The following is a 6,399-nucleotide window of genomic DNA, read 5'->3' on the forward strand; positions in this document are numbered from 1 at the left end:
GAAGTGAAGGCGATATTTCATGCAAATGGGCACAATAAAGAAATTCTTTAGCTGAAATAAAATGCTAAATTTAAATTATAATGTAAACTTGCTCCGGTGTATTTTGGTTGTTTTTGCTGGTTTAAGTAAACATGTGTGGACTTTATTCAAAACATAAAATTGATTTCATACTGATGTTTATTTTTACTGAGTTATTTTGCAGTGAAGAGGAGAAAACACTGCACAGACAGGTAAGACAACTAATTTCTTGTTCCAGCAATGCCATGAAGCATTATGTGATATTGGGCAAATTAGTTATATATATATATTTTCATCTATCCATCCAGTCATTGTAAGTACCTACACTATATGTGTGCTCAGACACTCAGTCATTTCTGACTCTCTGCAAACCCATGGATTGTAATCCACCAGGCTTCTCTGTCCATGGGATTATCCTGGTAAAAATACTGGAGTGGGTTGTCATGCCCTCCTCCAAGGGCTCTTCCTAACCTAAGGATCAAACCCGTGTTTCCTGTGGCTCCTGCATTGGCAGGCAGATTCTTTACCACTGAGCCACTTGGGAAGCCCTACCTATACTATATGGTATTAGTAACAACAATGCTGCAGAAACTGCATTGCTTACAATCCTTTTGTTTGTACTCAGCTTAAGCAAAAAGGGAGACATTATTATCAGAATACTAGTGAGTCTCATGCAGCAAAGGTAGAAGAACAAATCACCAGGAATTGGCAATGAAGAGCAAAGGGCAATGAAAACCTGGATTACCTGTCTCTTGTTCCTGAGATTTCCAATATGAAAAAATCAGCCACGACAACAAAATAGACAAATCAGAAACAGCATATGCTTGACAGGGCTAAAAGGGAAGTTATGCATTTAGGTAAGACAAGGCTGGGGACTGTCCTGGTGGCCCAGTGGTTAAGACTTTGCCTTCAAATGCAAGGAGTGTGGGCTCAATCCCTGGTCAGGAAGCTAAGATCTTGTAGGTCTCAGGGCCAAAAAAATAAAACAGGAAATGGAAGCAAAACTCTAACAAAGTCAGTAAGACTTTAAAAATGGTCTACATCAAAAACATCTTTGTAAAAAATAGTCAAGACAAGGCTGAAAGCAAAATGTGGGGGAAGATATTCTATTTCATGCAAATGGTTAACCAAAAGAGAGAAGGGGTAGGCATACTTATAAGACACAAAGTATACCCTAAGTAAAAAGCTATCTCAAGAGACAAATAAGGACATTATGTAATGATAAAAGTTTAACTCACCAGGAAAATATAACAAGGGTCAGGGTTGGGTCATATAAGACAATGTAGTAGGTAGGATTCCCTGGTGGCTCAGATGGTAAAGAATCCACCTGCAATGCGGGAGACCCAGGTTCAATCCCTGGGTTGGGAAGATCCCCTGGAGGAGGCATGGTAACCCACTCTAGTATTCTTGCCAGGAGAATTCCCATGGACAGAGGAGCCTGGGAGGCTATTTTCTGTGGGGTTCCAAAGAGTCAGACATGACTGAGTGGCTAAGCACAAACACAGTAAGTAGGGTGGTAAATAGGGTGGGGATAAGAACCTAGCAACAATGGACTCCCAAGGGCCTTAAAGTTCTGGTGATACATGAGGTTTGGATGTGTCTTCTTGACAGTTTAGCTCCACCTCCTAGTGGAAAGATGGAATCAACATTGAGATGGGGAAGATTGTAAGAGAAATGGAATTGGAAGAGGAATGGATATTTGAATGGGAATAAGTTTAGTCTAGGATATGTTTAGTTTGGGATGTCTATAAGAAATGTAATTGGAGATGATGATTGGATATTTAGATGTATTAATTGGAGTTCAGGAGAAATGATGCAGGCTGGAAATATTTTTTGATGGGTTACAAAATAGATGGCAATCAAATTCACAAAACTGGATGATATTGCCTCCAGAGTTAGTGTATACAGAAGACAGACAATGCCCAAGAACTTAGCCTCATAGCATCTCAACATTTGGAGGTGGGAAAAATTTTAAGGAACCAAGAAAAGAGACAAAGAATGAGTGACTAGCCAGTGAGGTAGAAAGGAACTTTAAGTGTGTGTGGGATCTTCGAAGCTATGTGAAGGAATTGTCTCAGGATAAGTAATCAGCTATGTCAAATCCTGCTGCAATAATACATGGACCAAGAAATGATCATCAGATTAGCAATGCCATTGGTGACCCTGACAAGGCAAATCTAGGTGGAGTAGTAAGGGCAAAAGCCTGTTTGGAATGGTTGAAGAGAGAATCAGAATAGAGAAGTTGGAGATAGTAGTAACAAATCTGAGGTTTTGTTTCATTTTGTTTAAGGGAATGCCAGTAATTGGAGTAAAAAGTGGAGGCAAATGAGGGGTAGTTATTCTTCTATATTTTTTCTAATATAAGAGAAATCAAAGCATAGTTGTATGCTCATTGGAAAGATCCAATGCAGGAGGTGGGATATTGATGATGCAGGGGAGAGAGAGAAACAAAGTCCTTGAATAAGTGAGAAGGGTGGTGATCATAAGGATGAAGGATGAGAAAAGGAAAGGTGATATTGGAGGTGTGGATAGAAAGGTGACTATTACATGCTCTTTTAGGACAGTGGGAGACCGAATGAACTAGGGATGCAGGATATGATTGCTCAGCAGCATTAAGGGCCCACTTGAGGTTTATGGCCATGATTTCAAAGTGAGACTGTGTTTTCTCCAGCTTTGTCTGGATACATTGGAGAAGACAAGCAAATACTCTTTGTGCTCCCTAAAACACTGAGCTGGATTCTTCTCTGTCTGGTGGTTAAGCTTGAAGTATAGGGTTGTTGTGGAAAAAAGCTTAGAGCTGTGAACAAAGAAGTTATATCCTTTAACTTCTAAATTAAAAAAAAAAAAAAAACAACTCTTATTTAGAAGGCCAGATTATTTTAATTCTCACTAAGATGGGAATGAAAGGAAGTTTGTTTAACAACTTCCAAAAAGAGAACAACAAATATATTATTAACATTGTCCTCTTCCTCCCCTCTGGGTGACCCTCTTTCCTCAATACCAAATAATCCCCTTAACAACCTGGAGCTATTTCTAAATAGAGGGCTTTGACTTGCAACCTCTTTGAAATTCACATTGCATCCAAGGTCACAGGTATATCTGGCACTGAGAGCTAAAGGAGAAGGGCAGCAGAGAGAGGACAGAGGAGCCCAAGAAATCAAGAAAGGGCAAAGATCTTTCCCATTCATACAACAGAGGGCAGGGAGGGCTGCAGGAAGTAGCCAGGGGCACTAGCTAGCTTGCCAGATCCTTCTAAGAAGTCACCCACTGGGATGAAAGGATTTCATTAGAAGTCGTGGGGTGAAAGACAAACGGCGTAGCAGTTGTGCCTCTGTTGGGCCATTGGTATCAGAGAGCTGTTGAGGAGTGCCTAGCAGATGCCTGTAAACCATTCATTGTTTCATAAACAATGAACAGTTTTGGACAAGCCTTTGTTTTTTCCATCCTGAATAGAATATACTGAGTGATACAGTCACAGACATCAACAGATGTACACAGCTACATCAGATGGAGGATGCAGAGCCCCCATCTGTTTCTAACAACTACCTCCCCTTCCTTCTCCCCACTCCTGTACTACCAACCACTTCCAGGAGACTGGCATTGTTAGGAGCTGAATTGGGGATTATACAAGATAAATGGTCATCTGAAGCCAGTTCTGCTCTGAGAGGGAAAAATGTAAAGTTTGATCAGCTTTTGTCAACTTAAGACCTGTGGTGTTCATACTATTCAAAAGAAAGATTAACACTCCGCATCTCCACATAAGATACAAACCTGCATCATAATTCTCAAAAATTCATTGGGTGGATCATACATGCTATGTCAACTGCATGAAAATCAAATGCATTCACTAAATGTTTTGTTTTTACATGATTATGTGCACAAAAATCCACTTCCTTTTAAAGGAGTAAAATTGGAACAAAATGCAACATAGACATATTCAGCCCTGGAAGAGGAAAAACATTATGTAGGAGTTATAATTATAGCTGTCTTGCAATTCTGAAAATGCCTTCATTAAATCCTGAGTATTCTAATATAATAACTCTAACCCATCTTCATATGCATTTCAAATAATTTTCTATACACAGCTGCTTCATATATGTTGTTTTATAGACAGTTTTTCCAATTAATGAGCTGGGTTCGATCTCTGGTTTGGGAATATTCCCTGGAGAAGGGAATGAAAAACCACTCTAGTATTCTTGCCTGGAGAATCCCACGGACAGAGGAGAGCCTGGTGGGCTACAATCCATGGGGTCTCAAAGAGTCAGACACAACTGAATGATTTTCACTCACTTCACTTCACTTCCAATTAATAATAACTTATCTAATGTTTTGTATCTATCTATCTATATATATATATATAGAGAGAGAGAGAGAAACTATTGATTTTTTTTTTAATTTGGGGAAGTTTTGAGCAAATTGAGGGGGAAATAATATGACATCACATTATGTACAGTGCAGTAATAAAGTGACTATGATTATTGTAATGCTTGAAAGCCATACAATTAAAAATTCCATTTAAAAATATTAGTGCTAGATAACACTGTTGAGTGAAAAGAATCTTTCATCTGAAGGTAGTGTTCTAGTGTTTGTGAGAAGCTGGCTGTAAAACTTCAGCTCATTTGTGTCTCATTTGCTTCAGTGATAAAACAAATGGATTGTGCTAAGTAAATTCCAACTTTTCTTCCAGTGCCAAAATTCTAAATTCATTCAACAAATATTTATTGCCTAATGTGTACAGGCACTGTGCTAGTTGGCACTGATAACATGCTGTGAGTAAAACAGACTTAAAAATTTCTGCCTTCATGCAAAGAAATAATTGTTGGAACTTTCTGGACACCAATGTCTGTCCCTATCCTCCCATCTCTATGTCCTCCACAATTTAAGCCTTTTTTTTTCAAAGCGTGCTTATAAGCAAGCCCTTCTAATACTCAAAAGCTTTCAAGACTCTCTATCAATTACAGAATATGTTGCAAATTCTTGAATTGGGCATTCCCTACCCAATGTGCCCTGGCCTAATACTATGTTGATAATCTCATGACTTCAGAGGAAGTGTTAAGTAGAAGGAAAAGAACTGATCCAGGAGTCCAAAGCCCAGGCTTTGGGTCCTAGTGCTGCCATTAGATGGATAACTTTTGGCAAAGCATATAATTCTCTGAGCCTTCTTTTTCTCATTTGTAAAATAAGAATGATACTAACCTAGTTTCAGAGGGCAATATTGAAGCAATAAATCACACTTGATTAAAATATGAAAATACTTTGTAACTAGGTTTGAAATCTGGCTCAACACTTTATTTGCTTTGTGATTTTGAACAAGTTAATGAATATCTCTGAACTCCTTATCTATAAAGTTGGATCAAAATAGCTATTTTTCATGGCTATTATGAGTGCTTAATGAGGAAGTATAAGGAAAATACTTGACAGTTAATAAGTAAAGAGCTGACCATTGGATAGTAGCTATTATTAAGGTAGTACTTATTTTAATTTTGCATAGAGAATAAATTGTATAGATAACATATTCCTACTGGTCGACAAATTAGTTCAAACTTTCTTTGTGAGAGTGAGAGAGAACAAGAGAGAGGCAGAAATCTGAAAACTTACAAAATAATACTAGATGGTGTTTTAAAGCATGTATGTATATATGATAACACTATGAAGACATGAATAGGGATGATCATCAAATTCAGGATAGAGGCTAATTCTGGACAAGGCATGTATATGCAGTGGGGAGGAGTTGAACGGAGTGTAATCAGGGTGAGGTACACAGGGAGATTCACCTATATTTACAGTGTTCCAGCTCTTATGCTAGATAATGTGTACATGGCCACTTGTGACCCTATTTTTGACACTTTGTGTATATCTGAATTATTTTTTAATAAATACTGAAAAGAGCATGCTAATGAAGTGAGAGGAGAGGAGGTCAGGAATCTGGTTCTCCTATGTCAACCAAACAGAAAGTCACAATGAATTGTGAGTGCTGCTTATCCAGTTAGAAGCTGAGAAGTAGTTGTACCCAGGGTGATGTTGACATACTCCCATTTAAAAAAAAAATGAAAATTTAAGATGTTTGGGTCTCTCATACTTACACCCAAATATCTATCTAGCTTCCTCCTGGAGGCAGCTAGGTGGGGGAGCACAAACACATAGTATCAAATGAATAGATAAAAAGTGTACGCTTTCAAGGCAAACTGACATCACTATAAATTCTCTTTCTACTGCTCACTCATGGACAGGAGGTATAAACCCAGGACTGCCAATGACTTGCCATATTACCTTAGGCAATTTTTAGTTTCAGTGTCCTTAAATGTAAAATGAAGACTATAATATCTAGAACTATCTATCTAATATTAAGCTTGCAATAATCCAGACAATACACACACATAC

The sequence above is a fragment of the Cervus canadensis genome, chromosome X, assembly GCF_019320065.1.
Source record: "Cervus canadensis isolate Bull #8, Minnesota chromosome X, ASM1932006v1, whole genome shotgun sequence".
NCBI classification, from domain to species: domain Eukaryota; kingdom Metazoa; phylum Chordata; class Mammalia; order Artiodactyla; family Cervidae; genus Cervus; species Cervus canadensis.